This window comes from Schistocerca nitens, chromosome 4, assembly GCF_023898315.1.
Source record: "Schistocerca nitens isolate TAMUIC-IGC-003100 chromosome 4, iqSchNite1.1, whole genome shotgun sequence".
Taxonomy (NCBI): Eukaryota; Metazoa; Arthropoda; class Insecta; order Orthoptera; family Acrididae; genus Schistocerca; species Schistocerca nitens.
Window position 1 is genome coordinate 521,321,426 of NC_064617.1, and position 20,999 is coordinate 521,342,424.

General features: G+C 37.9%; 1 protein-coding gene across 3 annotated transcripts in view; it reads left to right on the top strand.

The window, feature by feature from the left end:
* The first annotated feature begins 1,618 nt into the window (after positions 1–1,618).
* LOC126253123 (uncharacterized) overlaps positions 1,619–20,999 on the top strand; it is a 168,151-nt gene continuing 148,770 nt past the window's right edge. For 2 of the 3 annotated variants that reach the window (XM_049954252.1, XM_049954250.1), the window contains exons 1-2: positions 1,619–1,693; positions 4,722–4,847. The gene's annotated coding sequence lies outside the window, so the exon portion shown is untranslated. The remainder of the gene's footprint in view (positions 1,694–4,721; positions 4,848–20,999) is intronic. The other variant, XM_049954251.1, reaches the window with a different exon arrangement.

Consider the following 20,999-nt stretch of genomic DNA (forward strand, 5'->3'; position numbering starts at 1 on the left):
TGCCTGTGTCTATGTGCCTGTGGTTCTGTCAGTGTGATCATGTGATGTATCTGACCCCAGGAATGTGTCAATAAAGTTTCCCCTTCCTGGGACAATGAATTCACGGTGTTCTTATTTCAATTTCCAGGAGTGTAATTCCAAGATTTTTGAAGAGCTTCTTCAAGATGAGCTATTTTCAACTTTACATGGTATTGTACTAATTTGATCCATGGGATAAATAAAAATGAAGCTTTACATGACTATGATTGCTATTTCACTACAGCAGGACAACATTCAATGTGTTGTTCATGGTAATAGTTTGTGTGACTGTAGTCAGCCACTTATGTAATAGATCACTTCAGCTCCACTACTATGAGCCATGAAACAACAAGTCTACTTAGGCTCATTAGCCTGTTTGTCATTGATGTTGACTCTCGTACCTTAACATAATTTATTGAAAGTGTGTTTGTTTCTACATTTTCCTTGGAAATTTTGTCAGTAGGCTGTTGCCCACATACTAGCTGCAGAAGTGTCTCAACTGTTTCATTTGTATGAAAATACTGGCAATAGTTTTGTGATTAACCAAAGATGATTTATCTGTCACAATTTTGGCGGAATCCATTCCTTAACTATACAATGACACATTCACAAGTGCCAAAAGGCATAAAATTTCTTTTCTTTTTTTAACAAAGAAAAAAAACTGTGACAGGGTGACAGAGGAGGACACTGTGAGGAAGGAATAAATAAATGTTTCTGTGTAGCACAAACATTGTCTTCTGGCAGCTTTATGATCCTGTCTTTTATATGCATACATTTTCCTTGGAAATTTTGTCAGTAGGCTGTTGCCCACATACTAGCTGCAGAAGTGTCTCAACTGTTTCATTTGTATGAAAATACTGGCAATAGTTTTGTGATTAACCAAAGATGATTTATCTGTCACAATTTTGGCGGAATCCATTCCTTAACTATACAATGACACATTCACAAGTGCCAAAAGGCATAAAATTTCTTTTCTTTTTTTAACAAAGAAAAAAAACTGTGACAGAGGGAGACAGAGGAGGAGACTGTGAGGAAGGAATAAATAAATGTTTCTGTGTAGCACAAACATTGTCTTCTGGCAACTTTATGATCCTGTCTTTTATATGCATACCAGTTGCCACATTGTCATAATTATTAATGACACTTTCAATTTCTTCATTAATCCTTCAAGTACATCTAAACATATCCAACAAATGATTATAATGGTGTTTTTATTCACTTTAGTTTATTCTTTCCAGTTTTATTTTAAGTGTTTGAGCTCAGTACATCACATGCAGCTCATTTTTTCTTGTCTGAAATGCTCTGTTTCACTCATACCCCCAGATCCTGACACCAATGATAACATACATATGTATCCATTGGTCCTTTGTTAAAAGGTGATAACAGATACTTCAGTAAGACAGTGTTTGGACCACATGCTTTGCACACAAAAGGAAACATTTCTTTCACCTACGCACAGCTTTCCTTCTCACTCATAATCTCACAAAGTCTTAAAGCTTCTTTCAGAGCATACTTAAATTCATCACAAGGTCAGGATGAAAGATAAGATGATAAGAGTTCCTTCCCGGAGCTAAAATGCACAAATCCTCACAGTGTCTTTCAATTTTAGATGTAAGGTACCTGTTGTTAATTAACAGGAATGCCATCTATACCACATTTTATTTTCTTAGTATTGGTAAGTAAATGAACATGGCATTATTTTTTTAATAATGTCAAGTAATATTAAAATACACAGTATAGCCTATTCAGACTTTTACTATCTATTACCCAACAGTTATACTGTTGGACAATTACAGTTGCTAAATTTGGCAAAAATATAATTGTCATCATAATACCATTACATACTATTAACATTAATTCTGAAGTTTATAACAATCTACACCGATGCTTATGTGGAAACTGCCTTGTTTGTTCCTATCAGCTCAATACTTAATAGAGATCACCCATTAATTCTGTAAAGATAACTAATTTGTAATTTGTTATAACAGGCCTTCTTTATATTTTCAATTTGATTTCATAGCTGTAGCCTGATAACTCTCAGTCGCCATGATAAAATCTCTTTTGTGATGTTTCATCCCATCAGTCTTTCAACAAACATACAAATTTTTACCACCTAACTCTTTTTCTTGTTCATATTAGAGAATTAAAATCAGTATATATTGAAATTCTATTTTTCTGAGTATAAAGCCAACTATTCAATTTTAAAATTCTCTTGCAAACATTGTACTCAGAATGCAGCATCACAATGAAAGGGCATTCATTACTCTTGCAACTGTTACAGCACATAGATTCCTTCATATTTACTATATCTCTTCCAGATTTTAAAAAACATTTAGTAATTCATTCCACATAGCTTATTAAGTTGTGCTTTTTTGGAGCTATTCTCTAATAATCTCTGCTACCTTGTCCTCCTCACCTTCTTTGTCTATCAGCTTCTGACTGCAGCATTTTTCTTAATAGAATACTTAAACTGGATATGATTGACTTGAATTTTACTTAAGTTTATTCAGCAGTGTTTTATTATTATTACTATTATTGTCATTACTATTATTATTTCTTTCATCGTTTTACCAATTTGTCAATTATGTCTCTTCTGAGCCATGAAATTTCAGTCAAGTTCATTGTCTATAACACTACATATGACTGTGGGCTCTTCATTTTGAACTCAATGGAATACATGAATAAAATATTTTGTGAATCTGTGGCAAATTTGCTTGCAACTTTCAAGATGTATTCCACGGGATGCAGTGTTCAGTGTATCTGGACTGCACAGTTCACTAGAAATACAAGTCTATACATCTCACAGCTTCTAGAATGCTCTAAAAGATTGCAGATTTATACTTCTGTGCCAAATCCAGATAAATTTAGCTTCAAATAATACTCAAAGTAGCACCCACAACAAACGTTAAACGTCCACATCGAAACTGGTGTCAGTGACCATGACACAGCTGTGACAAAAATGATTACCAAAGTACAAAGGACAACTAAAACAAGTAGGAAGATATATATGTCAGTAAATTAGATAAAAAAAATCAGTATTGTCATACGTCAGTTAGGAATTTGAAACAATCAGCACAGGTCAGGAGCATCTAGAGGAACTCTGGCTCAAGTTAAAAAGAATAGTTGACCATGCGCTGGATAGATATGTACCCAGTAGAATAGTTCAAAATGGGAGGGAACCTCCATGGTATACAGTCACTGTAAAAAAAAGTTCTAAAGAAACAGAGATTACTGCATAAGAGGTGTATAAGAAAGTGTAGGACTGTAGATAGAGAGATGCTGAATGAAACGTGTTTGGCTGTCAAGAGAGCAATATGTGATGCCTTCCTTGATTACAATAGCAGAATATTGTCAAGTGATCTTCCACAGAACCCAAAGAAATTCTGGTCATATGTAAAGGCTGTTAGTAGCACTAAAGTTAGTGTCCAGTCCCCAACGAATAAGACAGGAACTGAAATTGAGGGTAGCAAAGCAAAAGCTGAAAAGCTTAACTCCATTCTCAAAAGAACTTTTACAAAGAAAAACCCAGGAGAATTTCCCCAATTTAATCCTCATACCACTGAATAGATAAATGAAATAAGTATTATTGTCAAGGGTGTTGAGAAACAGCTGAAATCGTTAAAATTGAACAAAGCTCGGGGTCATGCTGGAATCCCTCCCAGATTCTATATTTAATATGCAGCTGAGTTAGCCCCTCTTCTATAATCCATCACAACCCCTCGGACCACAAACTGTGCCAAGTTCTTGAAAAAAAGGCATATGCCACATTCTTCTAGAAGAAGGGTAGTGGAATTGATCCACAAAACCACTGCCCAACATCGGATTCATATTTTATATGAGTCATTCAGCATTATTACATGCAACAGACTTTATCAGACCACTTAACCTATTAATTTTATAAAATACATTTTTATATATTTAAGTTTATATTGAGCATCTCTAAAAATTCTTCGAATGAATAAAAACAGTTAGTTAACAAGAAGTCATGTAACTTTTCCTTAAATACTTTGATTGGCATGCTTGAGGCATGTTATATATTTTAATTGCGATGTACTTGTGACTATTGCTAATTTTTGCTAATCTATTTTGTGGCAAGAGCAGAGATTCTTGTATTGTAGTTGTGCCTGTGATCCATTACACCAAAATTTGGAAGTTCAGCAAGTATATAGTTAACACTATCAAGAGTATATAGATTAATAACTGTTAATATTCTACATTTAATGAACAATTGTTTACAATGTGTCCTATTATCTACCTTTGTCATTACTCTAATTACTTCTGGATCATCAGTTTTTTTTCTGTTTCCCCAAAGTATTAACCCATACCTTAAAACAGACTGAAAAAAAGCAAAGTACACTGTCCTTACATATTCAACTGTCACACAGCATATCTGTCTCTTCAGCAGATATGTAACTCGAATGTCTAACCACTATGTGTTCAACATGAGAGTTCCATGTTAGTTTACTGTCAATTATGATACCTAAAAATTTTGCATTTTGTTTTTCTATTTTTACAGTCTCTGAGAGACTGAACAACATACTCTATGTCTTTTTCTCATTTAATAGTAGACCATTCTCCTTAAACCATAATATTGCACTTTTTTGCCAAATTCATACTACTAACAAGGTTATCAAATACATGGTTTACAGAGGAAAAGTTATACCATCTGCATACATATATGTCTTTACGTTTATGTTTCCCAGCAAGTCGTTTATATGTACAAGAAATAGAAGTGGGCCTAATTTAGATCCCAGTGGCACTCCGTGTTGAGCCTCAACTGTGTTTGACGGATGACTTCCTGAACTCACCACTTGCTTCCTTTTATTAAGGTATGATTTGAAGAGTTTTAAACTTTTGTCATATATTCTGTAGTACTCAAGTTTAGACAGCGAATGTTCAACACAGACAAAGGCCTTGCTCAGATAGCATAAGATTATCTGTATGTGAACATAGTCCTCAAATGCTGCTAAAGTGTCTCACACTAAGAGTTCTACCGAGTGAGGTGGCGCAGTGGTTAGCAAACTGGACTCGCATTCGGGAGGACGACGGTTCAATCCCGTCTCCGGCCATCCTGATTTAGGTTTTCCGTGATTTCCCTAAATCGCTTCAGGCAAATGCCGGGATGGTTCCTTTGAAAGGGCACGGCCGATTTCCTTCCCCATCCTTTCCTCACCCGAGCTTGCGCTCCGTCTCTAATGACCTCGTTGTCGACGGGACGTTAAACACTAATCTCCTCCTCCTCCTCCTCTAAGAGTTCTATGGCATGTATAGTTGAATTTTCTTTTCTGTAACCAAACTCTGATGTACTTAACACAACATTTAGTTCTCATACATTATCCCTTCAAAGACTTTGGCTAGTGCTGGAATTAGTTAAATTGGTCTGTAATTTGCTGGATCAGATTTGCTACCCTACTTAAAGGAGTTACCTTGGATAGATTGAGAGGATCAGGCAAAAAGTCTTCTATGAGACACAGGTTTATAGAATATGTTAATGGTGCTGCAATGTGATGTATTACTTCTTTCAGTAGACTGACATATTAAAAATATCTTTACTATGTGAAGTTTTCATTTCTTTGACAGCTTTAAGAACTTGATCTTGGCAAACCTCTTTGAAGTGTGCCAATGGAAGTCTGGCCTGATTTTGATTTAATCTTGTGCCCTTGAAATAATTTGTATATGTTACATTGGGCTTACTGGCCACCTTTTTCATTTCAGCAGCACAGCTTACAAAATATTTGTTGAACATATCTGCCAGTATTGGGAGTGTTTTCAAAATTTCTGATTTCACCTTTAACAATATTAATTACTGACCAGGTTGTTTTGCACTGTGTTTTTACTATTTTTTATGAGATTAGTGTGTATCTTTCTTTAGCCAATTATAGATCTTTCTTATACAGTTTCTTAGTGGTTATTTGGAGGTCTTTAATTTCATTAGAATTATTTACTTTGCCAAGGCACTTTAACAGCAGCAGCTTATTTTTTAAATTCTCCAACTCTTTGGTGTACCACAATTTACCTTTCTTGTTTTATGATATTTCTTTGGAAGAAGATGAGCTTTTAACATACCTATTAAGTAGTTGTGGAATATTGCCTAAACTGTTTGGGCATTGGAATCACATATTTGAAATAATTTGTCCTCAGTTAGTTATGCTCAGCTGATGTATTAGTTTTCTGAGATATTTTTTTGTTAGTGTTAAGGTATTAGATATGGATAACTTTTGTAAAACCTTGTTCTCATCCCCTTTTATAAAATGTCTTAACTCTCCTTTTAACATGAAGTAGTCTGAGAAATCAAATTCCTTTATACTGGTGGAGCACATATGATGAGCACAGTTGACAAAAGCATTATCTAAGCATGCTTTTAGTCTTGTCAGTTCAGAATTTACGTGATGGAAGGTGTGCTGCCTTTGCTTATTCAGTACCTTATTTACACTGGCTTTGTTGCATGTTACACCAAAGCTTGAATTAAAGTCTCACCCAATTATAGTTACATGTTGCTTCCACTTTGTATTGTAGGAAAGTACACTATCTAAATTATCTAAAAAGGTTTTTTTTTCACATGAGTCAGGGGAATGGTAAATACATACTAAGATAAGCTGCATTACATCACATATGATTCCAGTAATTTCAAAGTGTTTCTCTACACATGCCCAACTGAGATGTAGCGCTCTAAACCCTATTTCATTTGAAACATAGATAACAGTACCACCATTACAGTATTGACATCTGCAATTACTGTTCCATTTTTATAACCTTCTGGTTCATAGTATTCTGTTTGTCCTGGCTTAAGCCAATGTTCAGATAAACACAGGAAAGAATGATTATTTTGTGGCAACATACTGAAAACTTTGGGTCAAGGCAACCAGATAGATGCAGTATTTCTTGATTTCCAAGAAGCATTTGACTCAGTACCACTCCCATGCTTATTTCCAAAAGTATGGCCATATAGGGTATCAAGTGAAATTTGTGACTGGATTGAAAACTTTTTTGGTAGGGAGGATACATCATGTTACCTTTGATGGAGAGTCATCATCAGATGTGGAAGTAACTTCTGGTATGCACTAAGAAAGTGTGTTGGGACCCTTGCTGTTCATGCTATATATTAATGACCTTGCAGACAATATTAATAGTAAAATCAGGCTTTCTGGAGATGATGCAGTTGTCTATAATGAAGTACTGTCTGAGAGAAGCTGCATAAATGTTCAGTCAGATCTTAAAATTTCAAAGTGGTGCAGAGTCTGGAAACTTGCTCTAAATGTTCAGAAATGTAAAATTTTGCCCTTCACAAAATGAAAAGAAATGTAGTGTCCTATGACTATAATATCAGTGAACCGCTGCTGAAATCAGCCAACTCATACAACTGGGTGTAAAACTTTGTAGGAACATGAAATGGAACGATCTCTTAGGTTCAGTCATGGGTAAAGCAGCTGGTAGACTTTGGTTTATTGGTAGAATACTGGGGAAGTGAAATCAGTCTACAAAAGAGATTGCTTATGAATCATTCAGGAACTGCTTCTACAATATTGAGCAAGTGTGTGGAACCCATGCCAGATAGGACTAACAGGGGATACTGAACATATACAGAAAAGGGCAGCACAAACAATCACAGGTTTGTTTAATCCATGGGAGAGTGTTACAGAGATACTGAAGGAACTGAAGTGGAGGACTTGTGAAGATAGATGTCCACTATCCCAAGAAAGTCTATAAACAAAGTTTCAAGAACTGGCTCTAAATGGTTACTCTGAGAATATACTACAACTCACATAGGGATCGTGAGGGTAAGATTATAATAATTACTGCACAAACAGAGGCATTCAAATAATCATTCTTAGTGTGCTCCATATGTGAATGGAACAGGAAGAAACCCTAATAACAATGGGACATAATTTCTGCCGTGCACCCCATGGTGGTTTGCAGAGTACAGATGTAGATGTAAATGTAGAAGAAAATACATGAAAATACATCAGTTTCAGAAATGAGACACTAAAAGTATCAGACAACTTTTGCCACTTGGGCAACAATGTAACTGACAGAAGAAAGATGATTTAATATGTATATTAGCAACAAAAAGAAAAATCTTACAAGATAAATACGTTAACTTCTAATATAAGTTTGTTAGGAAGTCATTTTGAAAGCATATGTTTGATGTGCAGCCTTAAAAGGAAGCAAAATATGACTTACAAGCACTACAGACAACCAGAATAACAGTAGTTTTTCAAATGTGGTGCTACAGAAGAATGCTGGAGATTAAATGGTAGACTGGATTACTAATGAAGAGGTACTGAATCAAATTGGGGAGAAAGAGTTGTGGATTCATTTGCCTGAAAGTAATAACAAGTTGGGATATGATGTGAGACATCAAAGAATAGTTCATTTGTTAATGGAAGGAGAGAAAGGATGTAAAAATTGTATTGGAAGATAAAAACTTGACTATAGTAAAAAGGATCAAGAGGATGTAGGGTATAGTAGATCTGCTGAAACGAAGCCACTGCACAGGTTAGTCTGGCGTGAAGGGCTGCATCAAACTGCTCTTCCACCAAAGGCCACAACAACAACAATTGCTCATAATGTTACCACTGATCAATATGAAATCAGGGTACAACCCCATCCACATCTACCAATAATAAAGGCAACAATTGGTTTGCACCATGTGTGAGAGCCACTTTATTTCTCATTCATGCAGTGTAGATATACCCATCACCAGATTCACAATTCAAAACAATAATATTATGATTAAAATCAGTAATAACTCTCTGTGTGTGGTGATTCTGGAAATGAGAATTTATCTTGATAAAGAATTTAGATGTATTTTACATCTTACACCTGGAAGCAAAAATGCACAGATGATTCTCTAAAATAGTGATTTCAATGTAATGCTATCCTGTGAAGAGCAAAAATAATACTTGACATTTAAAATGGTTAAAGATATAAATCCCAGCTTTATGATGGCATCTCTCAATGGCAAGACATGCTCTCATTACTTTTTGTTTCCAGCACAAATGGTATGTGCCATACTTGATTATTACAAAGTTCTTGTTACTGCTCCTCTTCTGTTGATGGTATTATTTGTATATCAACCAAGACAATAATTATTTGTGCTTCTGGAGAGTGATCAGATGATATCAATGTTTCTGGTGTTAGCACTTGAGCCAGAATCATGCTATTGCCAGTCAAATACCGATTGCTTGCCTCTTTCAGAAACCAATCTTAAAAAGGATGCAAGTCCAGTGTTTTCACTGTACCACTTTGCTCAGCACAGCTGTAAGTACACAGCTAGGCATTAAAATTACATCACAAATAAGGTATGCAAGAAACAAAAAAATTGCCATGAAATATAATCTGTGCTTGGAGGTGCAAATGATTGCTATTTCAGCACAACTACACAAAATATGTACAGGAAATGCCATCTACATTCTATGTATGTTATTATTGTTGTGTTTATCAATCTGAAGACTTGTTTGATGAGGCTCTCCAAGCTGGTTTACGCTGTGCAAGCTTCTTCAATGGTATATACATACTACAAACTACATCCATGTGAACTTGTTTACTGTATCCAAGCCTTGTCTCCCTCTACAATTTTTACCCTCCACACTTCCTTCTATAACTAAGTTGACAATTGCTTGACACTTCAGAGTGTGCCATATCAACCAATCCCTTATTTTAAACAAGTTATGCCAAAAATTTCTTTCCTCCCAAATTCAATTAGTACCTCCTTATTACTTATGCAACCTGCCTATCAAATCTTCAGCATTCTTCTGTATGAATGGTTCATCATTTACATTTCACTTCTGTACAAGGCTACACTCCAGAATCATACATTCAGAGAATATTTCCTAATATTTAAATTTGTATTTGATGTTAACGCATTTTTCTCTTTCAAAAATACTTTCCTTACTATTGTCAGTATGCAGTTTATACCCCTTCTGCTTCAGCCATCATGAGTTATTTTGCTGCCAAGGTACAAAATTCATCTATTACTTTAAATGTCTCATTCCCCAATCTGATTCTTCCAGCTCATCTGATGTAATTTGACTACATTCTATAGAATTGTTTCACTTTTGTTAATATTCATCTTGTAACCACCTTGTAAGACACTATCCATCCTAAGCAACTACTTTTCCAGGTCCTTCACTGTCTATAACTGAATTATAATGTCATCAGAAAACCTTACAGTTTTAATTTCTTCTCTTTGAACTTTAATTCTGTCTACAAATTTTTCTTTGATTTCCTCTATTTCTTGCTCACTCTGCGGATTGAATAACTTCAGGGATAGGTTACAGCCCTGCCTCACTCCCCTGTCAACTGCTGGTCTTTTTCATATCCTTTGACTCTTATAACTGCAGTATGGTTTAAGTGAAGTTATAAAGAATCTCACCCTTCTTGTATTTTATCCTTGTCATCTCCAGAATTTTTGTGTATTACAGCCGACATTGTCAAAATCTTTCTTTAAACCTACAAATTATCTAAGCATATGTTTGTCTCTTTTCAACCTGCCTTTGTTGATAAGTTGTATTGGCAGTACTGCATTGCATATTCCTATGTTTCCCTGGAATCCAAGTCTGCTTCTCTTGGTCTATCTATTCTCCTGTAAATAGTTCATGTCAGTTTTTTGTGACCATGACCTTTCTAAACTAATGGTTTTTCTAATATTAACACATGTCAGCACCTGTCTTCCTTACAACTGGAATTATTACAGTCTTCTTGAAGTTTGAAGATGTTTCACCTGTGTCATACGTTTTGCATATGTTATCAGGCAGTATTGTTTCATCATTGTATGTTCTCCCACAGCTCTCAATAACTCTGATTGAGTATTGTCTACTCTGATTGTCTTGTTTTGACTTATGTCTTTTTTATCCATTTCATCTTCTCTTTTCATAACATTGTGTTTGAGTTCATATCCTTCATATAGTCGTTCATATATTCCTTCCACCTTCCCTTTCAGGTATTGTCCCAGATTTCCATCTGAGCTCTTAAATTACACACGGGCACTTCTGTTTTCTCCAAAGGTTTCTTCAGTATTCCAATAGGCAACATTGGTGTTTCCCATGGTCATGCAAGCTTCTGCAGCTTTGCATTTGCCCTCCAGTCATTTCTGCTTTGCCATTTTCACTTTCCATACATCTCAATTTTTAACCATCTGTATTCCCTTTCACTGCTTCATTTGCTGTGTTCCATGAATTCTTCGTTTTGTCAGTTAAATTCAGTACCTTACGGCCATGCCTCAATGCTACCCCGTCATCTTCTGTTATAAACCTTAACATTGCTTCCATCAATCATTGCCTAATACTTCGTCTAAAACTCTTAACAATGCCCAGACATTTCAGTTTGTTCAGATCCTATCTACAACCATATTCTGCAACCAATGTGAAATACATGGCACAGGGTACTTACCATTCTACCAGTTACTTAAGCTTTTTCCCATTCCATTCACATATGGAGTGCAGGAAGAGTGACTGTTTCAACATTTTTGTGCACGCTGTAATTAACTTAATCGTACCCTCACAATCCCTAAGGGAGTGATATGTAGTAGATTGTTATATTCCCAGAGTCATCATTTAAAGCTGGTTCTTGAAACTTTGTAAGTAGACTTTCTCATGATAGTTGGCTTCTATCTTCAAGTGTCTACCAGTTCAGTTAGTTCAGAATCTCTGTGAAATGCACAGATGAGTCAAACAAACCTGTGACTTCTTGTGCTGGCATTCTCTGTACACATTCACTACCCCCTGTTAGTCCCATTTTATACAGGTCCCACACAGCTGAACAATATTTTGGAATGAGCTGCATGAGTGATTTGTAAGCTATTTCTTTTATAGACTAATTGAATTTCTCTAGTATTCTACCAATAAACCAAAGTCTGTCACCTGATTTACCTATGACAGTCCCTATATGATTGTTTCATTTCATATTACTATAAAGTGTTATACCCAGGTATTTGTGTTAGTTGACATAGTCCATTTGTATCTCGTTGACAATGTAGTCATATAATATTACATTTTTTCACTTTTTGAACTGCACAGTTGTACATTTTCGAACATTTGAAGCATGTTGTCATCCTTTGCACCATTTTAATATGTTATTGAGCCCTACTTAAACATTTGTGCAGCTTTTTTTTCTGACAGTAGTTCTTTATAGATAACTGTACCATCTGTGAGAACTCTGAAATTACTATTAATATTGACTGCAAGGTCATTAATACACAACATGAACAGCAAGGATCCCTGGGACACATCCCAAAGTTACTTCCAAGTGTGTCAGTTACTGCCCATTCAAGATAGCATGGTGCATTCTCCCTACAAAAAAATCATCAGCACACAAATTTTTATGATCTTACTTTTAATAATAAGCATAGATGTGCTACTGAGTCAAAAACTTTTCAGAAATCAAGTAATACTGCCTGTACCTGACTGCCTTGATGCATGGCTTTCAGGATGTAATGTGGAAAAAATGCAAGTTAGGTTTCATATGACCAGTGTTTTTGGAATCTATGCTTGTTGGCATGGAGGAAGTCATTCTGTTCAAGATACCTCATTATATTTGTACTCAGGATACATTCTAAGATTTTACAACAAATGGATGTCAAGGGTACTGGGTGATAGTTTTCTAAACCAGTTCTGCTACACTTTTTGTAGATGGGTGTCACCTATGCTTTCTTCCAACTAATGGGCATGGTGTTTTGTTCAAGGGTTCTATGATGCTTTATAGTTAAAAGAGGGTCTAACTCAGTCAAAAATTTAGTATGTAAAATGATAGGGAGTCCATCAAGCCCTTGAGTTTGTTCAATTTTACTGATTTCAGCTGTTTCTCAACACCACTGTCAGTAATTTTTTGCCTGATACAATAAACACATAGGGACAGTACTCTAAATTTCCATTTGTAAAGCAACATTTGAAAATAAGAGTTAAAATTCCCAGGGTGAGACGCCATGCTTGATGTATAAAACTGCTCCCTGACATTTTGTCTCCAAATGCGAGATACTTTTTCTGGGGTAAAACAGCTACTGCCACCATGGCTTGAAGGGCTCTCACATTTATAAAGTGAATAGGAGGCATCAGCATATGTCATGTGATGTTGACTATGTAACTACACTCCTGGAAATTGAAATAAGAACACCGTGAATTCATTGTCCCAGGAAGGGGAAACTTTATTGACACATTCCTGGGGTCAGATACATCACATGATCACACTGACAGAACCACAGGCACATAGACACAGGCAACAGAGTATGCACAATGTCGGCACTAGTACAGTGTATATCCACCTTTCGCAGCAATGCAGGCTGCTATTCTCCCATGGAGACGATCGTAGAGATGCTGGATGTAGTCCTGTGGAACGGCTTGCCATGCCATTTCCACCTGGCGCCTCAGCTGGACCAGCGTTCGTGCTGGACGTGCAGACCGCATGAGACGACGCTTCATCCAGTCCCAAACATGCTCAATGGGGGACAGATCCGGAGATCTTGCTGGCCAGGGTAGTTGACTTACACCTTCTAGAGCACGTTGGGTGGCACGGGATACATGCGGACGTGCATTGTCCTGTTGGAACAGCAAGTTCCCTTGCCGGTCTAGGAATGGTAGAACGATGGGTTCGATGACGGTTTGGATGTACCGTGCACTATTCAGTGTCCCCTCGACGATCACCAGTGGTGTACGGCCAGTGTAGGAGATCGCTCCCCACACCATGATGCCGGGTGTTGGCCCTGTGTGCCTCGGTCGTATGCAGTCCTGATTGTGGCGCTCACCTGCACGGCGCCAAACACGCATACGACCATCATTGGCACCAAGGCAGAGGCGACTCTCATCGCTGAAGACGACACGTCTCCATTCGTCCCTCCATTCACGCCTGTCGCGACACCACTGGAGGCGGGCTGCACGATGTTGGGGCGTGAGCGGAAGACGGCCTAACGGTGTGCGGGACCGTAGCCCAGCTTCATGGAGACGGTTGCGAATGGTCCTCGCCGATACCCCAGGAGCAACAGTGTCCCTAATTTGCTGGGAAGTGGCGGTGCGGTCCCCTACGGCACTGCGTAGGATCCTACGGTCTTGGCGTGCATCCGTGCGTCGCTGCGGTCCGGTCCCAGGTCGACGGGCACGTGCACCTTCCGCCGACCACTGGCGACAACATCGATGTACTGTGGAGACCTCACGCCCCACGTGTTGAGCAATTCGGCGGTACGTCCACCCGGCCTCCCGCATGCCCATTATACGCCCTCGCTCAAAGTCCGTCAACTGCACATACGGTTCACGTCCACGCTGTCGCGGCATGCTACCAGTGTTAAAGACTGCGATGGAGCTCCGTATGCCACAGCAAACTGGCTGACACTGACAGCGGCGGTGCACAAATGCTGCGCAGCTAGCGCCATTCAACGGCCAACACCGCGGTTCCTGGTGTGTCCGATGTGCCGTGCGTGTGATCATTGCTTGTACAGCCCTCTCGCAGTGTCCGGAGCAAGTATGGTGGGTCTGACACACCGGTGTCAATGTGTTCTTTTTTCCATTTCCAGGAGTGTATATCTTGATGGTGTCATCATTCTCGCTTAAAAAAAAAGAAGGCTGCCATTTTGCTGACACAAAGTCGACACCCTACTTTATCAACTTCAAACCTTATTTTTTTCTTTTAAGCTATTGTGGTGTTTATGAATCTCTATTGCTTCTCTACACATGCGAGCATGATAACCAATGTCCTTGCTAAAACGCTCATCTTACTGAAGTTTCCCATCTCGAAAAACATGTACTGCTATGGCCGACTTTTCAGTACATTCCATATGACAGTTTCTTTTGTGTTTGGCTATGCAGGTGTTGACACTTCTTTATGTGGTTCCAATATAGTCTTGTTGCAGTGCATGGAATTTTATATGTCCCATGTGTTTCTAGAGGGTGTCGTGCATCTTCTACCATTCTTAAATATTAGTTCATCTTCTTGGTGGGTCTAAAGATTGTTTCAACCCCATACTTCACCAAAATTTTCCTGATGTGATATGTAATTTTATTAATGAATAGGGGGAAAACGTTCTTCTCTTCATTGATGGTCTGCTCGGTCAATCGCCTTAGTAGCAAATCCATTTTTCTTGATGGCTGACCATAAGTGATTTTACTCATCCTGCAAATAAACCAGCTCACAGATTTTGTTGGCTGTGTCCACCAAGGTTTTAATGACACCTCTTTTTTTGTCAAGGATGATGGTTTGATTCCTTGTGGAGGTATCGATCAGTGTAGGCTATGTGCAGTGGCGGATTTAAAAATTTTGCGCCCCTAGGCACACCATATTGTATGCCCCCCTCCAGAAAAAACATGTTTTAAATAATAACTATTACCCGATCACTTCACAATTGCCATTTTGGGTGGGAGCGCTGTGGGCTGTTTCCGTGCTCTGCTATTCGTTGTTCTGAAGGACGTGTCTGCGGTCTAGTCGCGCTCAATCAAAATGTAATACGCTTCCTGAACTGTACTTGGTGTACGGCAGCGTATAAAACAAACTTAAAACTGCATTGTGTTAACACATTCTTTTGTCGAAAGTCAACAGAAACCAACACAAGGAAAGTAACTTTTCTTTTATGGCCTAAAAATTCAGCAGAGCGTGTAGAAGACAACGGATTTTTGTTATACATTCGCTTTTAATATGTTCTTTTACACGAAATTGTTAAAAATGAATATAAAAAAGTTGTTACTATCTAAAAATTGAAGCGAACGTGTCATACATTAGAAATTAACACACACTTTTACAGAAATGAATTCAAAATTAAAATTAAACTGTCGTTTTACGATCTAATAACTTGAATGTATAGTAGATAAAAAAAAACACGTTCGGCATTAATGCGTGAATCTATAGGAAAACGTAAGAAATGAAAATGAAATAGAGATTTCGGTGCACGAACTAATAACTACATGTTATAACTACTGTAAATACTGACGAACAAACACAGAACTGGATTTGCTATTACATAATTTTACAAACTAGTGTGGGAAAATCAAATTTGTTTTATAATCTGATAGTTAAAGTGTAAAGCATTAGGGTCTGTGTAGCTAGAAGCTGCGTAATAAGTGTACGCAATACCTTTAATCCATGTAAGGGCTGAACAATTTTGTACTGCAGCTACTGCTCTCACCATAGCTCTTTCTAACGATATTAGCAAAGCTTTTACGTATTTTTCGACGGAACTGAACGACGTTATTTGTTAACACTTTTTCATCTGAGGGTACTCTCCCATAATGTATATTTCCGCGATAACTAGACATTTCAGCAGACGCCAAGAATACGCCTCAGTTGTAACATACAACAGTTATAAATACGACTTGACTGTACAGCGCCGAGCGGCCTGGGTCGTTCGGGGATTATTTAGTATTGTCGGGTGCCTTCGATCACGTCTGCACGTAAACAAGGTTTAGTTCTGGGTTCTGCCATCGGCAATTGTAAAATCAACGGGTAATACGTTGTTTGTAAATCCAATGAATGTGCTCAACGTTATAATAAAAATCACATTAAAATCTTAAATTTTTAAAACTAATAGTCTATGAATAAATGAACAAACTCACCAGTCAGCAAAGTTTGCGTCTGGCTATGACGGTAGAAAAGTCGTTAACACATCTTCATAGTTCATACGGTTATCAGTTAGGAGGTCGGCTTCGATGTGAAGAATGGACAAGGCGTTCAATCTTTCCTCAGATAACGTAGAACGTGGGTACGACTTCAGTCTTTTAAGAACCGAAAACGAGCGTTCTGCTGAACATTTCGTAAGTGGCATACATATAAATATTCTAAGAGCTATGTCAACATTCGGAAACAAGGACTGTAACCTCTCTTTTCGTAAAAATTTACTCATTTCGATTGGTACATCACTAATCTCAGAAGATTTCAAAAGTTCCGCGAAATGTGCACATTCACTAGGGAAGGAGGGCTATAAATGTGTGTCATATGACGCTTGGAGTTTTGCTGCACGTCCAGCAATATCGTCAGGTGGACTGTTCTTAAAGTTACTGAAAACTATGAAGGAATCCAACAGTGTTCTATAGCTATCCTTCCTCCTCACTAATTCGGTGTACAAGTTATCGAGTACTGGGAGAAATGATTAGACTCTAAATTTTTCCCTTCCAGTCAGAAAAACTTCTTCAGAGTCCGCTTCTTCGTCATCATGAAGTTTGCGTTTACGTGACCTTTTATAGGTGCATTCATAGTCTATATCAGTCACAATCTCCATGGATTTATTTTCATAATAGTCGAACATGCCATGAATAGATGCAATAAATCATACAAGTGATTCAGGTAATTTATGCACTATTTTAGTATCAATATTTACACTTTGTAATTTCAGATTTACACTGTTACATCTCTGGAGTATGTCCTTCCAAACTGTCATCAAAAATACTGTCTCTAGTCTGCTGAGTTGACTCAATAAAGCCTCATTTCGCACAAATGGTTTTTCAAACATATTATTGGTAATATGTGTGAGGCCAATGATAACGCCCTCCCAGTTTTCATCTAGACTTACACATGCTTCCTCTCTTGCTCCCAACGTGTTTTTTTTTTTTTTTAACTTTTTGAAGTTTTGCTTCCTGGTTTCATGAAAATAAAGAAGTTTATCCCAGCACTGTGTAGAAGCAGAGAAAAAATTATAAAGGTTTTGTACTACATTGAAAAATCAACATACTTCCCGACAACAGGTTGCAGCACTATTTTTAGTGCCGACTAAATTCAAATAATGTGGTGGACAAGGCACATAATGCGCTTTCGGATTTCGTTCTTTAATGCGTGCCTGCAAACCAGTGTAAGTTCCTGACATATTGCTTGCATTGTCAAATGACGGGTCTCTAAAGTCAGTAATGTCATTGGGGGTTTGGTAAAAACAGAAGGAAACATTCAACAGATTCACCATTCTCGTTCACATATCTTAATATGAAAGATAATTGATTAATATGTGAAATGTGCGCAGTAAAATTTACTATTATAGAGAAATATTTGGCCTGCTTTATTTCACTTATGATAATTCTTCTTATTCGTTCAGAAAGAAACTATTATTTCATCACAGATTGTTGAAGAAAGATAACTTGTATGTCCCTACCCAGATTTCCATATTGTTCAATGTGCTCTGCGAGAAAAGGATCAAACTCGGCTATAAGTTCAAGAGACATCATAAATTGACCTTTATGTAATGAATGGGATCTTTCAACGTGTCCACGTAGGGAAAGTCCACGACTTGTTAACTTCTTCACTACTGCAAACAACCTTTTCAACATACTGCGCCAGTACATTTTTTCTGTCTCAACATATGATTCGAAATGGTTATCTATTGTTCCAAGTGACTTTTTTCCTTGCTAAAAGTGATAACTCACAATTTTTGAGAGTTCATGTGAATTCTCATGATGAGATAAAATATTAGAAATATTTTTCCAATCTGCAATACCATTAGTAGCAATCGCAGCCTTACCTCCGTCAATTTACATGGTGTACGAAAAACAGGACCGGTGCTACAGGAGTATAATATAAAATCACGCAAAGTTGATTCACCAATTAAAAGTTTACAGTAAAACACATTTTTGTTCAAACACCTGGTTTTATCGCCTACTGATCTTCTTGACTTAAAAAAATCACCGTTCCAATTTTGATTAATGCCACGTTGTAAGAGAATGTCGATTCTTCAGTTGAAACTTCGGGGCTGAGAGGCCGTGGTCTATGTATAAAATTTGCACCTAACGCTTCTACATCTGCGGGAGACATCTTCTGGGGTCGTCCGGCTACTGCCACTGAGTCTCCAGATACTCTCGCATTTATAGATCGCATAGAGGGTACCACCATTCGTCACCTGATGCCGACGGTATGCCTATCTTTGGAAGGCGCAATCATTCTCGATTAAGAGTAATCGATTGTCATTCTGCTGGCGCAACGTCGACATCCATATTTTGACCAACTTTAAAACTTCCTCTTTTCTATTAAAATTATTATGGTGTTTGTGAATCTCTATTGCTTCTCTATACATGCGCTCGTGATAATGGGATGTTCGTGCTAGAACGCTTGTCTCATTAAATTTAATTTCGTTGTTCCCATCTCGAAAAACATGCTCAGCTACGGCCGATTTTTCGATGTGTCCTAAGCGATAGTTTCTTTTATGTTCGGCTAAGCGGGTGTTTACACTCCTTTTCGCTGTTCCAATATATACTTGTCCACAACTGCATGGGATTTTGTATACCCCAGGTGTTGCTAGGGGGTGTCGGACGTCTTTTGCAGTTCTTAAATATTCCTTAATCTTCTTGGTGGGTCTGAACATTGTTTCGATCCCATACCTGGCCAGAACTTTCCCGATACGGTCCGTGACTTTATTAATGAACGGTAGGAAAACTTTTCCAATAGGTGACCGTTGTTGCTCTTGAGTTCTGGCTTCTTTTCTTCTTTGATGGAGGGCTCGATCAATTTCCTTGCTGGTATATCCGTTTTTCATGAAGACTGACCACAAGTGATTTAATTCATCTTGCAAGTAAGCCGGTTCGCAGATTTTGTTGGCTCTGTCCACCAAGGTTTTCATGACACCTCTTTTTTGCCTAGGATGATGGTTTGGTGCCTTGTGGAGGTATCGATCCGCGTGAGTGTTCTTTCTATATACCTTGTGGCCCAGCGTCCCATCCACCCGTTTAATTACCGACACATCCAGGAAATTGAGTTGACGGTTACCCTCTTTCTCCGTCGTAAACTGTATCTTCGGGTTAATACTGTTCAGATGCACCAAGAAGACATCCAGCTCTTCTCCACCATGAGTCCACACTACAAATGTGTCATCAACGGAGCGGTACCATTTAGCTGGCTTTTTATTGGCAGTCTGACATTCCAAAAAGCTGTTCGAAGATCTCCATAAATGGCAACAGCTGGGCTGAGAGGGCCTTCCCATCGCCACCCCGTCTATCTGTTCGTAAAACTCGTTGTTGTGCTGGAAATAAGTTGTCGTCAGGCAGTGTTTAAATAGCCTACATTGTATGAGAATGTCGATTGTTGATTCATTGACACACCATTCTGCAGGATCATCATTAACGAGGTTATTTCTTTTTGGAATGTCTCACTCGACACGTAGTTTTTCGTGAAACTCGGAATCAGGAATAATTTGCTTTTCTTCGTTTTTAGCTTTTGTTTCGACTGTATTTGCTTCTTTTACAACAGCTGCAGTGCCAGAAATATCATGCGTACTACTTGAAGTCGAACCAGTAACGTTTTTTGCGAAAAGTTTACCTACTTTGCCAAGCGTTTTTAGAACAGTGACTTCTCGTTCTCGCCTTTCCTTCGATAATTTCCTAAATGCCGCCCCCACTTAATTTTGCACGTTTTTCATTGTTATTCATGTTAAGGCGCTTACAAAACTGTCAACCAACAGTCAAAACAAAAGAAAAAATTTGTAAAAGGAAAGAAAGTAAGACTGTATTCAGTTCCAATCGTACTACACCACACATGAGCACAAAGCTTTTTTACTTTAAACACGGCACACGAGCACAAAGATTTTTCCTTTACACACGGAGCGATGAACTGACCAACTCGGATTACTCGACGTAACTGTGCTATGAAAGCACGACAATGCAGAACAATTTAATTTCATTTCGCCTGTTTCTCTGTTGTCAGTGAACAGTAGAAGTACACCTGCTGGCTGGAATTCGTCTCGTAGAGAAAACGGGAGAGTCCCTCTCCTGGCTTCTGTTTCCCGCGTCGCAGGAATTTTAGCCGGGACGCAAATATGTTATGAATATTCTTGACACTTTCTTTCTGATTTAAGAAGTAAATGATTTTTGCAATTTCTTGCAGTGAGGTGTGCTGGATCGACTCTTATCCCACTTATTCTTATAACATTTTAGCGGTTTCTGTGGGCACAGAAGATTGACTACAAAGTTTACGTAGTCTTGTTGGCAGTTGTGGTGTGTTGTCATTTGTGTAAACACTGCTGTTATGTCTACACACAAGTGCACCTTTTGTTCCAACATAAAATAAAAATAACCTTTCCTCAAAGAAAAAAAGCT